Below are 15,556 nucleotides of genomic sequence, written 5' to 3'. Positions count from 1 at the left end.
ACTTAAGGAACTACGCTGGACTTTGTGCAAATTGGAAACCACATATCCTGAGGCCACATTAATTGTAGCTGGGGATTTTAACAAAGCAAATTTGAGCAAAACGCTACCAAAGTTCTATCAACACATTGACTGTAGTACTCGCGCTGCTAAAACACTCGACCACTGCTACTCCAACTTCCTGGGATGCCTACAAGGCCCTCCCCCACCCTCCCTTCGGCAAATCAGATCACGACTCCATTTTGCTCATCCCTTTCTATAGGCTGCAACTCAAACAGGAAGTTCCTGTGCTAAGGTCTATTCAACGCTGGTCTGACCAATCGGAATCCATGCTTCAAGATTGTTTTGATCACGCGGAATGGGATATGTTCCGGGTAGCCTCTGAGAATAACATCAATGTATACACTGACACGGTGACTGAGTTCATCAGGAAGTGAATAGCAAATGTTGTTCCCACTGTGACTATTAAAACCTACCCAAATCAGAAACCGTGGATAGATGGCAGCATTCGCGCAAAACTGAAAGTGCAAACCACCGCAAGGTGACTCGAAATATGTTTGAATACAAACAGTGTAGTTTTTCCCTCCGTGAGGCAATCAAACAGGATGGAGTGTATACGGACATTAAATCTCTCCCTATCCCAGTCTGCTGTCACAAATTGCTCCAAGATGTCCACTATTGTTCCTGTACCCGAGAAAGCAAAGGTAACTGAACTTAATGACTACGCCCCGTAGCACTCACTTCTGTCATCATGAAGTGCATTGAGAGCCTAGTTAAGGATTAGATCACCTCTACCTTACCTGACACCCTAGACCCACTTCAATTTGCTTACCGCCCCAATAGAACCACAGACGATCAAACCGCCATCGCACTGCACACTGCCCTATCCCATCAGGACAAGAGGGATACCTACAGTATGTAAGAATGTTGTTCATTCACCATAGCTCAGCCTTTAACACCATAGTACCCTCCAAGCTCATCATTAAGCTCGGGATCCTGTTTTTTATTTAATTTAAAAAAATATATATATTTCACCTTTATTTAACCAGGTAGGCTAGTTGAGAACAAGTTCTCATTTACAACTGTGACCTGGCCAAGATAAAGCAAAGCAGTGCTACACAAACAACAACACAGAGTTACACATGGATAAACAAACATACAGTCAATAATAGTAGAAAAAGTCTAAATACAGTGTGTGCAAATGAGGTAAGATAAGGGAGGTAAGGCAATAAACAGGCCATAGTGGCGAAATAATTACAATTTAGCAATTAAACACAAGTGATAGATCTGCAGAAGATGAATGTGCAAGTCGAGATACTCGAGAGCAAAAAGGAGCAAAAAAAATAACAGTATGGGGATGAGGTAGTTGGATGGGCTATTTACAGATGGGCTATGCACAGGTGCAGTGATCTGTGAGCTGCTCTGACAGCTGGTGCTTAAAGTTAGTGAGGGAGATATGAGTCTCCTGCTTCAGTAATTTTTGCAATTCATTCCAGTCATTGGCAACAGAGAACAGGACGGAAAGGCGGCCATAGGAGGAATTCGCTTTGGGGGTGACTAGTGAAATATACCTGCTTGAGTGAGTGCTACAGGTGGTTGCTGCTATGGTGACCAGTGAGCTGAGATAAGGCGGGGCTTTACCTAGCAAAGACTTATAGATGACCTGGAGCCAGTGGATTTGGCGACGAATATGAAGCGAGGGCCAGCCAGCGAGAGCATACAGGTCGCAGTGGTGGGTAGTATATGGGGCTTTGGTGACAAAACGGATGGCGCTGTGATAGACTGCATCCTATTTGCTGAGTAGAGTGTTGGAGGATATTTTGGGCAGGCAGGTGCTGGTAGCGATCGGTTGAAGAGCATGCATTTAGTTTTACTTGCATTTAAGAGCAGTTGGAGGCCACGGAAGGAGAGTTGTATGGCGTTGAAGCTCGTCTAGTTAACACAGTGCCCAAAGAAGGGCCAGAAGTATACAGAATGGTATCGTCTGCATAGAGGTGGATCAGAGAATCACCAGCAGCAAGAGCGACATCATTGATGTATACAGAGAAAAGAGTCGGCCCGAGAATTGAACCCTGTGGCACCCCCATAGAGACTGCCAGAGTTCCGGGCAACAGGCCCTCCGATTTGACACACTGAACTCTGTCTGAGAAGTAGTTGGTGAACCAGGCGAGGCAGTCATTTGAGAAACCAAGGCTTTTGAGTCTGCCGATAAGAATGTGGTGATTGACAGAGTCAAAAGCCTTGGCCAGGTCTATGAATACAGCTGCACAGTATTGTCTCTTATTGATGGAGGTTATGATATCGTTTAGGACCTTGAACATGGCTGAGGTGCACCCATGACCAGCTTGGAGACCAGATTGCAGAGCGGAGAAGGTGTGGTGGGATTCGAAATGGTTGGTGGTCTGTTTGTTAACTTGGCTTTCAAAGACGTTAGAAAGGCAGGATTGGATAGATATAGGTCTGTAGCAGTTTGGGTCTAGGTCATCCCCCACGGCAGCTTTCCAATCCTTGGGAATCTCAGATAATACAAAAGAGAGGTTGAACAGGCTAGTAATAGGGGTTGCAACAATTTCGGCTGATAATTTTAGAAAGAGAGGGTCCAGATTGTGTAGCCCTGCAGATTTGTAGGGGTCCAGATTTTGCAGCTCTTTCAGAACATCAGCTGTCTTGATTTGGGTGAAGGGGAAATGGGGGAGGCTTGGGCAAGTTGCTGTGGGGGGTGCAGGGCTGTCAAACAGGGTAGGGGTGGCCAGATGGAAAGCATGGCCAGTCGTAGAAAAATGCTTATTGAAATTCTCAATTATAGTGGATTTATCAGTGGTGACAGTATTTCCAAGCGTCCGTGCAGTGGGCAGCTGGGAGGAAGTGTTCTTATTCTCCATGGACTTTACAGTGTCACAGAACGTCTTGGAGTTTGTGCTGCAGGATGCAAATTTCTGTTTGAAAAAGTAAGCCTTTGCTTTCCTAACTGCCTGTGTATATTTGTTCCTCACTTCCCTGAGAAGTTGCGAATCGCGGGGGCTATTCGATGCTAATGCAGTACGCCTCAGGATGTTTTTGTGCTGGTCAAGGGCAGTCAGATCTGAAGTGAACCACGGGCTATATCTGGTCCTGGTCTTACATTTTTTGAATGGGGCATGCTTATTTAAGATGGTTAGGAAAGCACTTTTAAAGAATAACCAGGCATCTTCTACTGATGAATGAGGTCAATATCCTTCCAGCATACCCGGGCCAGGTCAATTAGAAAGTCCTGCTCGCTGAAGTGTTTTAGGGAGCGTTTGACAGCGTTTGCCAGACCCATTACGGACGCGAGCAATGAGGCAGTGATCACTGAGATCCTGGTTGAAGACAGCAGAGGTGTATTTGGAGGGCAGGTTGGTTAGGATGATATCTATGAGGTGCTTGTGTTTACGGATTTGGGGTTGTATCTGGTAGGTTCATTGATCATTTCTGTGAGATTGAGGGCATCAAGCTTAGACTGTAGGATGCCTGTTTGGGCACAGACCTGGAAAGTAAGACAGAACTCTGCAGGCTGTCTCTGCAGTAGATTACAACTCCGCCCACTTTGGCAGTTCTATCTTGTCGGAAAATGTTCGAGTTAGGGATGGAAATTTCTGGGTTTTTGGTGGCCTTCCTAATCCAGGATTCAGACACGGCTTGGACATCTGGGTTGTCAGAGTGTGCTAAAGCAGTGAATGAAACAAACTTAGGGAGGAGGCTTCTGATGTTAACATGCATGTTAAGATGCATGAAACCAATGCTTTTACGGTTACAGAAGTCAACAAATGAGAGCACCTGGGGAATGGGAGTGGAGCTAGGCACATTAACCTCTACATCACAAGAAGAGCAGAGGAGGAGTAGGATAAGGATATGGCTAAAGGCTATAACAACTGGTCGTCTAGTACGTTCGGAACAGAGAGTAAAAGGAGCAGGTTTCTGGGCACGGTAGAATAGATTCAATGCATAATGTACAGACAAAGGTATGGTAGGATGTGAATACAGTGTAGGTAAACCTAGGCATTGAGTGACGATGAGAGTGGTATTGTCTCTAGAGGTGGGACAAGAAGGTTAGCTGAGGCATATTGAACAGGGCTGGAGGCTCAACAGTGAAATAAGACAGTAATCACTAACCAAAACAGCAATGGACAAGGCATATTGACGTTAGGGCGAGGCATGCATTGCTGAGTGATCATAGAGGTCCAGTGAGTAGCTGGGTGGGCTGGAGACACGGCGATTCAGACAGCTAGTGGGCCGGGGCTAGCAGGCTAGCAAAAGGGCCTTAGAGGGACGTCGTGACGGAATAAGTCTGTTGTAGCCCCCTTGTGCGGTTACGTTGGCAGACCAGTCGTGATGGATCAGCAGGGGTCTGTGTAGTAAAAGGATCCAGGCCAATTGGCAAAATAGGTATACTAGCCCAAGAAATTGGCTGATGGACCTCTTCAGCTAACAGTGCGGTCTGCTCTAGACAGCTAGCGGGCTGCGGCTAGCAGGCTAGCAGGTGGGCATTCACGGGACGTCGCGACGGAGGAGCCTGTTGAAAAAAACCCTCGGGCGGATAATGTCGGTAGTCCAGTCGTGATGGATCGGCAGGGCTCCGTATCGGCAATAAATGGGGTCCAGGCCAATTGGCAAAATAGGTATTGTAGCCCAAGGAGTGGCTGATGGACCTCTTCAGCTAGCCGGGAGATGGGCCTAGCATAGGCTAGCTCCAGGCTAATTGGTGCTTGCTTCGGGACAGAGACGTTCGCCAGGAGAAGCCAATTGGATAGCAGATAGCTAGCTGCGATGATCCAGGTGAAGAGGTTCAGAGCTTGCGGTAGGAATCCGGCGATGTGGAGAAAAAGAAGTCCGATAAGCTCTGGGTTGAATCACGCTGAGCAGACTGGCAGGAGTTGTCTGGGCTAAAGGTTAGCTGATGACCGCTAGCAGTGGCTAGCTGACTACTAGCTAGTAGCTAGTTAGCTGGCTAGCTTCTGTTGGGGGTTCCAGTTCTAAAGTAAAGAAAATGGCAGATCCATACCACATTGGGTGAGGTGGGTTGCAGGAGAGTATGTTGAAGTTGGGGTTAAGAAAAATATATAAAATATGTGCAAAGAAAAAAAATATAAAAAGATATATATAAAGATATATACACGGGACACGACAAGACGAAAACAAAAGACGCCTGACTGCTACGCCATCTTGGATTGAAAAAAGGGTCTGAACCCCAGCCCTGTGTAACTGGTTCGTGGACTTCCTGACGGTCCGCCCCCAGGTGGTGAAGGTAGGAAACAACACATCCACTTCGCTGATCCCCACAAGGGTGCGTGGTCAGCCCCCTCCTATACTCCCTTTTCACCCATGACTCCATGGCCAAGCACGCCTCCAACTCAATCATCAAATTTGCAGACGACACAACAGTTGTAGGCCTGATTGTCAACAATGACGAGACAGCCTACAGGGAGGAGGTCAGGGCCCTGGCGGAGTGGTGCAAGGAAAATAACCTCTCACTCAAGGTCAACAAAACGAGCTGATCGTGGACTTCAGGAAACAGCAGAGGGTGCAACCCCCTATCCACATCAACAGTACAGCAGTGGAGAAGGTGAAAAGCTTCAAGTTCCTCGGCGTACACATCACCGACGATCTGAAATGGTCCACCCACACAGACAGTGTTGTGAAGGAGGCTCAGGAGGCTGAAGAAATTTGGCTTGGCCCCTAAGACCCTCACAAACTTTTACAGATGCACAATTGAGAATATCCCGTCGGGCTGTATCACCGCCTGGTACGGCAACTGCACGACCCGCAACCGAAGGGCTCTCCAGAGGGTTGTGCGGTCTGCCCAACGCATCACCGGGGGCACACTGCCTGCCCTCCAGGACACCTACAACACCCGATGTTACAGGAAAGCCAAAAAGATCATCAAGGACATTAACCACCAGAGCCACGGCCTGTTCACCCCGCTACCATCCAGAAGGCGAGGTCAGTACAGGTGCATCGAAGCTGGGACCGAGAGACTGGAAAACAGCTTCTATCGCAAGGCCATTAGACTGTTAAATAGCCATCAATTACCGGCTAGCACCCAGTTACTCAATCCTGCACCTTAGAGGCTGCTGCCCTGTATCACTTTAATTATGGAACTCTAGTCACTTTAATAATGTTTACATACTGCTTTACTGATTTCATATGTACATACTGTCTTCTATTCTACTATATTTTAGTCAATGCCACTCTGACATTGCTCGTCCTAATATTTATATATTTCTTAACTCCATTCTTTACTTTGGATTTGTGTGTATTGTTTGAACTGTAAGATACTACTGCACTATTGGAGCTAGGAAGACAAGCATTTCGCTACACCCGCAATAACATCTGCTAAATGTGTGTATGTGATCAATAACATTTGATTTGATTTGATTGATTAGCACACATACACTAAATGGTTTGTGAACTGTCAAAGGCAGCAGGCATAAATTACAGAATGTTTAGTGAACTGTCAAAGGCAGCAGGCCATAAATTACAGAATGTTTAGTGAACTGTCAAAGGCAGCAGGCCATAAATTACAGAATGTTTAGTGAACTGTCAAAGGCAGCAGGCCATAAATTACAGAATGTTTAGTGAACTGTCAAAGGCAGCAGGCCATAAATTACAGAATGTTTAGTGAACTGTCAAAGGCAGCAGGCCATAAATTACAGAATGTTTAGTAAACTGTCAAAGGCAGCAGGCCATAAATTACAGAAGATTCAATTTTGTCTTGTCTGTTTAAACTAAAGTAATGATTGTCACACATTAGCAGGTTGTGTTAAATTATGAAGGATATGTTTGAGCCCGTTGTCTAAATGGCATGGCTCCATCTCAGGTGCCCCTTTGGCCTACTCTCCACAATCACCAATAAAAGACTGAGCCCTCTTACCCAACCCCCCAAACCCCCCACCTCGCACCAAACCCCCTGATCTCTGGGGACATCTGATCATCCCCCCGATGCTGCACTTTAGAAAGGCACATTTCAGACACATATGGCATTAAAACGTGGCTACATGGCTATGCTGTGCCCAGAGCCCAGAGCACGGCGACTGTGTGACTGTGGCTTTTCTCACTATGCTCTACAGCCCTAATTAAAAGGCATGCTGTGTGAAGTTTTAATTGGCCTGGTGTCAGCCTGCATGACTCCCTGACTAAGTGATTTAGGGCCCAGCTCCACGACGTAACTCATACATGTCAAATAAATACATGAATGAATAAATAAACAAAGAGATGGTAGTAAATCCCCTGGCACTCTCAGTGGAGGCAGTCTTCCAGAGAGACAAAGAGCTGTTGAACAGCATAACGGAACGTCACCAGCTCTCTCTACCCCTCCATTCCTCAGTCGCACGGCCCATAGAGGGCTGCTAGCTGCTCACAGTGCAGCAGCAGAAGTAGGGTTAGGTTAGGGTTAGGTTAGGGTTAGGATTAGGTTAGAGTTAGGGTTAGGTCAGGGTTAGGGCTAGGTCAGGGTTAGGCCAGGGTTAGGGTTAGGTTAGAGTTAGGTCAGGGTTAGGCCAGGGTTAGGGTTAGGTTAGAGTTAGGTCAGGGTTAGGGTTAGGTTAGAGTTAGGTCAGGGTTAGGGTTAGGGTTAGGTCAGGGTTAGGCCAGGGTTAGGCCAGGGTTAGGGTTAGCTCAGGGTTAGGTTAGGGTTAGGTTAGGGTTAGGTCAGGGTTAGGTCAGGGTTAGGTCAGGGTTAGGGTTAGCTCACGGTTAGGTCAGGGTTAGGGTTAGGTTATGGTTGGGTTAGTGGTAGCTCAGTAGAGTATGGTGTAGATAGCTAGGAGAGGGTTGTAAAGTAGAATTCAGTGTAAATAGCTAGGAGAGGGATTTACATTAGAATATAGTGTAGATACCTAGGAGAGGGCTTTACAGTAGAGTATAGTGTAAATAGCTAGGAGAGGGCTATACAGTAGTGTATGATGTAGATGGATGGGAGAGGGCTTTACAGTAGAGTATAGTGTAGATAGCTAGGAGAGGGCTGTACAGTAGAATACGGTGTCGATAGCAAGGAGAGGGATGTACAGTAGAGTACGGTGTAGATAGCTAGGAGAGGGCTGTACAGCAGATTATGGTGTAGGTAGATTATAGAGGGCTGTACAGTAGAGTACGGTGCAGATAACTAGGAGAGGGCTGTACAGCAGATTATGGTGTAGGTAGATTATAGAGGGCTGTGCAGTACAGTATGGTGTAGGTAGATTATAGAGGGCTGTACAGTAGAGTACGGTGCAGATAGCTAGGAGAGGGCTGTACAGCAGAGTATGGTGTAGGTAGATTATAGAGGGCTGTACAGTAGAGTATGGTGTAGGTAGATTATAGAGGGCTGTACAGTAGAGTACGGTGTAGGTAGATTATAGAGGGCTGTACAGTAGAGTACGGTGTAGGTAGATTATAGAGGGCTGTACAGTAGAGTACGGTGTAGGTAGATTATAGAGGGCTGTACAGTAGAGTACGGTGTAGGTAGATTATAGAGGGCTGTACAGTAGAGTACGGTGCAGATAGCTAGGAGAGGGCTGTACAGCAGAATATGGTGTAGGTAGATTATAGAGGGCTATACAGTAGAATACGATGTAGATAGCTAGGAGAGTGCTGTACAGTAGAGTATGGTGTAGGTAGATTATAGAGGGCTGTACAGTAGAGTACGGTGTAGGTAGATTACAGAGGGCTGTACAGTAGAGTACGGTGTAGGTAGATTATAGAGGGCTGTACAGTAGAGTACGGTGTAGGTAGATTATAGAGGGCTGTACAGTAGAGTACGGTGCAGATAGCTAGGAGAGGGCTGTACAGCAGAGTATGGTGTAGGTAGATTATAGAGGGCTGTACAGTAGAATACGATGTATGCAGCTAGGAGAGGGCTGTACAGCAGAGTATGGTGTAGGTAGATTATAGAGGGCTGTACAGTAGAATACGATGTATGCAGCTAGGAGAGGGCTGTACAGCAGAGTATGGTGTAGGTAGATTATAGAGGGCTATACAGTAGAATACGATGTATACAGCTAGGAGAGGGCTGTACAGTAGAATACGATGTAGATAGCTAGGAGAGGGCTGTACAGCAGAGTATGGTGTAGGTAGATTATAGAGGGCTGTACAGTAGAATACGATGTATACAGCTAGGAGAGGGCTGTACAGTAGAATACGATGTATGCAGCTAGGAGAGGGCTGTACAGCAGAGTATGGTGTAGGTAGATTATAGAGGGCTATACAGTAGAATACGATGTATACAGCTAGGAGAGGGCTGTACAGTAGAATACGATGTAGATAGCTAGGAGAGGGCTGTACAGCAGAGTATGGTGTAGGTAGCTAGTAGAGGGCTGTACAGTGGAATATGGTGTTGAGAGGGCTGTACAGTAGAGTACGGTGTAGGTAGCTAGTAGAGGGCTGTATGGTAACGTACGATGTAGATAGATAGGTGAGGACTGCACAGTTTAATATGGTGTAGATAGCTAGGAGTGGGTTGTAAAGTAGAATACGGTGTAGATAGCATGGAGAGGGCTGTACACTAGAGTATGGTATAGATAACTAGGAGTGGGTTGTAAAGTAGAATACGGTGTAGGTAGCATGGAGAGGGCTGTACACTAGAGTATGGTATAGATAACTAGGAGTGGGTTGTAAAGTAGAATACGGTGTAGATAGCATGGAGAGGGCTGTACACTAGAGTATGGTATAGATAACTAGAAGTGGGTTGTAAAGTAGAATACGGTGTAGGTAGCATGGAGAGGGCTGTACACTAGAGTATGGTATAGATAACTAGGAGTGGGTTGTAAAGTAGAATACGGTGTAGATAGCATGGAGAGGGCTGTACACTAGAGTATGGTATAGATAACTAGGAGTGGGTTGTAAAGTAGAATACGGTGTAGGTAGCATGGAGAGGGCTGTACAGTAGAGTATGGTATAGATAACTAGGAGTGGGTTGTAAAGTAGAATACGGTGTAGATAGCATGGAGAGGGCTGTACACTAGAGTATGGTATAGATAACTAGGAGTGGGTTGTAAAGTAGAATACGGTGTAGATAGCATGGAGAGGGCTGTACACTAGAGTATGGTATAGATAACTAGGAGTGGGTCGTAAAGTAGAATACGGTGTAGATAGCATGGAGAGGGCTGTACACTAGAGTATGGTATAGATAACTAGGAGTGGGTTGTAAAGTAGAATACGGTGTAGATAGCATGGAGAGGGCTGTACACTAGAGTATGGTATAGATAACTAGGAGTGGGTTGTAAAGTAGAATACGGTGTAGATAGCATGGAGAGGGCTGTACACTAGAGTATGGTATAGATAACTAGAAGTGGGTTGTAAAGTAGAATACGGTGTAGGTAGCTAGGAGAGGGCTGTACAGTAGAATACGGGGTAGATTGCTGGTAGAGGGCTGTACAGTAGAATACGGAGTAGATTGCTGGTAGAGGGCTGTACAGTATAGTACAGTGTAGGTAGCTAGGAGAGGGTTGTACAGTAGAGTATGGTGTAGATAGCTAGGAGAGGGCTGTACAGTAGAGTACAGTGTAGATTGATGGGAGAGGGTTGTACATTAGAATACAGTGTAGAAAGCCAATGGAGGGCTGTACAGTAGAGTATGGTGTAGACAGCTAGGAGAGGGTTGTACAGTAGAGAACGGTGTAGATAGCTAGAAGAGGGTTGTACTGTAGAATATGGTATAAATAGATGGGAGAGGGTTGTACAGTAGAATACGGTGTAGATAGCTAGGAGAGGGCTGTACAGTAGAGTATGGTATAGACAGCTTATAGAGGTTTTTTATATTATTATTTGTTTCACCTTTATTTAACCAGATAGGCTAGTTGAGAACAAGTTCTCATTTGCAACTGCGACCTGGCCAAGATAAAGCATAGCAATTTGACGCATACAACAACACAGAGTTACACATGGAATAAACAAAACATACAGCCAATAATACAGTAGAAAAAGTCTATATACAGTGAGTGCAAATGAGGTAAGATAAGGGAGTTAAGGTAATAAATAGGCCATGGTGGCGAAGTAATTACAATATAGCAATTAAACACTGGAATGGTGGATGTGCAGAAGATGAATGTGCAAGTATAGATACTGGGGTGCAAAGAAGCAAGATAAATAAATACAGTATGGGAATGAGGTAGATAGATGGGCTGTTTACAGATGGGCTATGTACAGGTGCAGTGATCAAATCAAATTTCAAATCAAATTTATTTATATAGCCCTTCTTACATCAGCTGATATCTCAGTGCTGTACAAAAACCCAGCCTAAAACCCCAAACAGCAAGCAGTGCAGGTGTAGAAGCACGGTGGCTAGGAAAAACTCCCTAGAAAAGCAAAAACCTAGGAAGAAACCTAGAGAGGAACCAGGCTATGAGGGGTGGCCAGTCCTCTTCTGGCTGTGCCGGGTGGAGATTATAACAGCACATGGACAAGATGTTCAAATGTTCATAAATGACCAGCATGGCCAAATAATAATAATCATAGTCGTTATCGAGGGTGCAACAAGTCAGAAACTCAAGAGTAAGTGTCAGGTGGCTTTTTCATAGCCGATCTTTGAGAGTATCTCTACCGCTCCTGCTGTCTCTAGAGAGTTGAAAACAGCAGGTCTGGGACCCGTAGCACGTCCGGTGAACAGGTCAGGGTTCCAACAGGTCTGGGACAGCAGGTTTGGGACAGGTAGCATGTCCGGTGAACAGGTTAGAGTTCCATAGCCGCAGGCAAAACAGTTGAAACTGGAGCAGCACCACGGCCAGGTGGACTGGGTACAGCAAGGAGTCATCATGCCAGGTAATCCTGAGGCATGGTCCTAGGGCTCAGGTCCTCCGAGAGAGAGAGAAAGAAAGAGAGAAAGAGAAAATTAGAGAGAGCATATTTAAATTCACACAGGACACCGGATAAGACAAGAGAAATACTCCAGATGTAACAAACTGACCCTAGCCCCCCGACACATTAACTACTGCAGCATAAATACTGGAGGCTGAGACAGGAGGGGTCAGAAGACACTGTGGCCCCATCTGATGAAACCCCCGGACAGGGCCAAAAGGGCAGGATATAACCCCACCTACTTTGCCAAAGCACAGCCCCCACACCACTGGAGGGATATCTCCAACCACCAACTTACCATCCTGAGACAAGGCCGAGTATAGCCCACAAAGATCTCCGCCACGGCACAACCCAAGGGGGGGCACCAATCCAGACAGGAAGACCACGTCAGTGACTCAACCCATTCAAGTGACGCACCCCTCCCAGGGACGGCATGGAAGAACGCCAGTAAGCCAATGACTCAGCCCCTGTAATAGGGTTAGAGGCAGAGAATCCCAGTGGAGAGAGGGGAACCGGCCAGGCAGAGACAGCAAGGGCGGTTCGTTGCTCCAGCCTTTCCGTTCACCTTCACACCCCTGGGCCAGACTACACTTAATCATAGGACCTACTGAAGAGATGAGTCTTCAGTAAAGACTTAAAGGTTGAGACTGAGTCTGCGTCTCTCACATGGGTAGGCAGACCATTCCATAGAAATGGAGCTCTATAGGAGAAAGCCCTGCCTCCAGCTGTTTGCTTAGAAATTCTAGAGACAATTAGGAGGCCCGCGTCTTGTGACCGTAGCGTACATGTAGGCATGTACGGCAGGACCAAATCGGAAAGATAGGTAGGAGCAAGCCCATGTAATGCTTTGTAGGTTAGCAGTAAAACCTTGAAATCAGCCCTTGCCTTAACAGGAAGCCAGTGTATGGAGGCTAGCACTGGAGTAATATGATCACATTTTCTGGTTCTCGTCAGGATTCTAGCAGCCGTATTTAGCACTAACTGAAGTTTATTTAGTGCTTTATCCGAGTAGCCGGAAAGTAGAGCATTGCAATAGTCCAACCTAGAAGTAACAAAAGCATGGATTAATTTTTCAGCATCATTTTTGGACAGAAAGTTTCTGATTTTTGCAATGTTACGTAGATGGAAAAAAGCTGTCCTTGAAACAGTCTTGATATGTTCTTCAAAAGAGAGATCAGGGTCCAGAGTAACGCGGAGGTCCTTCACAGTTTTATTTGAGACGACTGTACAACCATCAAGATTAATTGTCAGATTCAACAGAAGATCTCTTTGTTTCTTGGGACCTAGAACAAGCATCTCTGTTTAAAAGTAGAACGTTTGCAGCCATCCACTTCCTTATGTCTGAAACACAGGCTTCTAGCGAGGGCAATTTTGGGGCTTCACCGTGTTTCATTGAAATGTACAGCTGTGTGTCATCCGCATAGCAGTGAAATTTAACATTATGTTTCGAATGACATCCCCAAGAGGTAAAATATATAGTGAAAACAATAGTGGTCCTAAAACGGAACCTTGAGGAACACCGAAATTTACAGTTGATTTGTCAGAGGACAAACCATTCACAGAGACGAACTGATATCTTTCCAACAGATAAGATCTAAACCAGGCCAGAACTTGTCCATGTAGACTAATTTGGGTTTCCAATCTCTCCAAGAGAATGTGGTGATCGATGGTATCAAAAGCAGCACTAAGATCTGTGAGCTGCTCTGACAGCTGGTGCTTAGAGCTAGTGAGGGAGATATGCGTCTCAAGCTTCAGTGATTTTTGCAGTTCGTTCCAGTCATTGGCAGCAGAGAACTGGAAGGAAAGGCGACCAAAGGAGGAATTGGCTTTGGGGGTGACCAGTGAGATATACCGTCTGGAGCGTGTGCTACGAGTGGGTGCTGCTATGGTGACCAGTGAGCTGACATAAGGCGGGGCTTTACCTAGCAGAGACTTGTAGATAACCTGTAGCCAGTGGGTTTGGCGACGAGTATGAAGCGAGGGCCAATCAACGAGAGCGTACAGGTCACAGTGGTGGGTATTGTATGGGGCTTTTGTGACAAAACGGATGGCACTGTGATAGACTGCATCCAATTTGTTGAGTAGAGTGTTTGAGGTTATTTTATAGATGACATCTCCGAAGTCGAGGATCGGTAGGATGGTCAGTTTTACGAGGGTATGTTTGGCAGCATGAGTGAAGGATGCTTTGTTGCAATATAGGAAGCCGATTCTAGATATCATTTTGGATTGGAGATGCTTAATGTGAGTCTGGAAGGAGAGTTTACAGTCTAATCAGACACCTAGGTATTTGTAGTTGTCCACGTATTCTAAGTCAGAGCCGTCCAGAGTAGTGATGCTGGACGGACGGGCAGGTGTGGGCAGTGATCGATTGAATAGCATGCATTTCGTTTTACTTACATTTAAGAGCAGTTGGAGGCCACGGAAGGAGAGTTGTACGGCATTGAAGCTCGTCTGGAGGTTAGTTAACACAGTGTCCAAAGAGGGGCCAGAAGTATACAGAATGGTGTCATCTGCGTAGAGGTGGATCAGAGAAACACCAGCAGCAAGAGCGACATCATTGATGTATACAGAGAAGAGAGTTGGCCCGAGAATTGAACCCTGTGGCACCCCCATAGAGACTGCCAGAGGTCCGGACAACAGGCCCTCCGATTTGACACACTGAACTCTATCAGAGAAGTAGTTGGTAACCCAGGCGAGGCAATCATTTGAGAAACCAAGGCTGTTGAGTCTGCCAATAAGAATGTGGTGATTGACAGAGTCGAAAGCCTTGGCCAGGTCTATGAATACGGCTGCACAGTAATGTCTCTTATCGATGGCGGTTATGATGTTGTTTAGGACCTTGAGCGTGGCTGAGGTGCACCCATGACCAGCTCTGAAACCAGATTGCATAGCGGTGAAGGTACGGTAGGATTTGAAATGGACAGTAATCTGTTTGTTAACTTGGCTTTTGACAGGGTAGGATAGATATAGGTCTGTAGTAGTTAGGGTCTAGAGTGTCACCCCCTTTGAAGAGGTGGATGACCGCGGCAGCTTTCCGATCTTTGGGAATCTCAGACGATACGAAAGAGAGGTTGGACAGGCTAGTAATAGGAGTTGCAACAATTTCGGCAGATAATTTTAGAAAGAGAGGGTCCAGATTGTCTAGCCCAGCTGATTTGTAGGGGTCCAGATTTTGCAGCTCTTTCAGAACATCAGCTATCTGGATTTGGGTGAAGGAGAAATGGTGGGGGCTTTGGCGGGTTGCTGTGGAGGGTGCCGAGCAGTTGACCGGGGTAGGGCTAGCCAGGTGGAAAGCATGGCCAGCCGTAGAGAAATGCTTATTGAAATTCTCAATTATAGTGTATTTATCGGTGGTAACAGTGTTTCCTAGCCTCAGAGCAGTGGGCAGCTGGGAGGAGGTGCTCCTATTCTCCATGGACTTTACAGTGTCCCAGAACTTTTTTGAATTTGTACTACAGGATGCAAATTTATGTTTGAAAAAGCTAGCCTTAGCTTTCCTAACTGCCTGTGTATATTTGTTCCTAACTTCCCTGAAAAGTTGCATATCACGGGGGCTATTCGATGCTAATGCAGAACGCCACAGTATCTTTTTGTGCTGGTCTGGAGTAAACCAAGGACTATATCTATTCCTAGTTCAAATTTTTGGAATGGGACATGCTTATTTAAGATGGTGAGGAAGGCACTTTTAAAGAATAACCAGGCATCCTCTACTGACGGGATGAGTTCAATGTCATTCCAGGATACCCCGGCCAGGTCGATTAGAAAGGCCTGC

At 46.1% G+C, this 15,556-nt stretch overlaps 1 protein-coding gene across 1 annotated transcript in view; it reads right to left on the bottom strand.

The window, feature by feature from the left end:
- The window catches only part of LOC123726192 (guanine nucleotide-binding protein subunit gamma 4-like), a gene marked incomplete at both ends in the record, with an annotated part of 154,536 nt that overhangs the window by 42,917 nt on the left and 96,063 nt on the right, over nt 1-15,556 (bottom strand). The gene's annotated exons all lie outside the window — the stretch shown is intronic.

The sequence above is a fragment of the Salmo salar genome, chromosome ssa13 (assembly GCF_905237065.1).
Source record: "Salmo salar chromosome ssa13, Ssal_v3.1, whole genome shotgun sequence".
Classification (NCBI taxonomy): domain Eukaryota; kingdom Metazoa; phylum Chordata; class Actinopteri; order Salmoniformes; family Salmonidae; genus Salmo; species Salmo salar.
The sequence above is the reverse complement of the archived record's forward strand: the minus strand, read 5'-3'. Positions and strand labels throughout refer to the sequence as shown.